The following is an 862-nucleotide window of genomic DNA, read 5'->3' as shown; positions in this document are numbered from 1 at the left end:
ACATGCTATGTCTTGAAAGAGAATGGAAGCAGTCTCAAAGATCAGTCGTACCAACCAACCTTGGAGTAGGGGTAGCAGACCACCACCACTTACGGAAAAGGAAAGCTGGGGGAAAATAACGGCCGGAAGGAGAGTTCCCAAAAACAACGCTGGTTTGTAAGACCACAGTGTTGGTTTCAAAGAACCAAATGTTTGGTTCAGGTGAACCAAAGAAAGGGATCCCTGCGGGCGCTTTCCCACACTGCACTCTCCTCACCACAAGGCAAGGTAAAAGCATGGATGATAACACAAGATCCATCATGCAATACATAAAACATGAAACTAAAATGATCACCTAGAGAAGTGCATGGATTACATACATCATCCTAAATATAACCCTCTGCCTCCCGCCCACCAATCATTTGATCTCCACTCAAATTATGTACATCTTTTGATGTTTTGGATTTCCTCTGTGTGTCATGATAACACAATTGAGAGTACACAAATTCTACGGAATTGTACAAGTTCAGCTTAAAGACAGGCCTGAAACACAATCGATTATGCCAGGTTTAATTACATCATGCTACCTGTAATTCTCTGCCTGCCCCTGCTGTGCTTTTGGTCTCCCAAATTACGTAACATCTTTTGATGTTTGGAATTCTTTCTTGTTGAAATGAAACACCATCAAGAGTACGTAAATTTTATGAAATTGTAAGAGAATTTATGGTCTGAATGTTGGATGGTCATGTCATCATGCTCAGTATCCACTCCCGGCCACAAGTGTTAAAATGATGGAAGGCAGTGATTTATGTAAACAAGGTTATCTGTGACTGTTGTGATACACCTTTGATGTTGTGGAGAAACATGGTGACATGCTATGTCT

This window comes from Melampsora larici-populina (assembly GCF_000204055.1).
Source record: "Melampsora larici-populina 98AG31 unplaced genomic scaffold MELLAscaffold_8, whole genome shotgun sequence".
Classification (NCBI taxonomy): domain Eukaryota; kingdom Fungi; phylum Basidiomycota; class Pucciniomycetes; order Pucciniales; family Melampsoraceae; genus Melampsora; species Melampsora laricis-populina.
Note: the sequence above shows the minus strand (reverse complement) of the source record.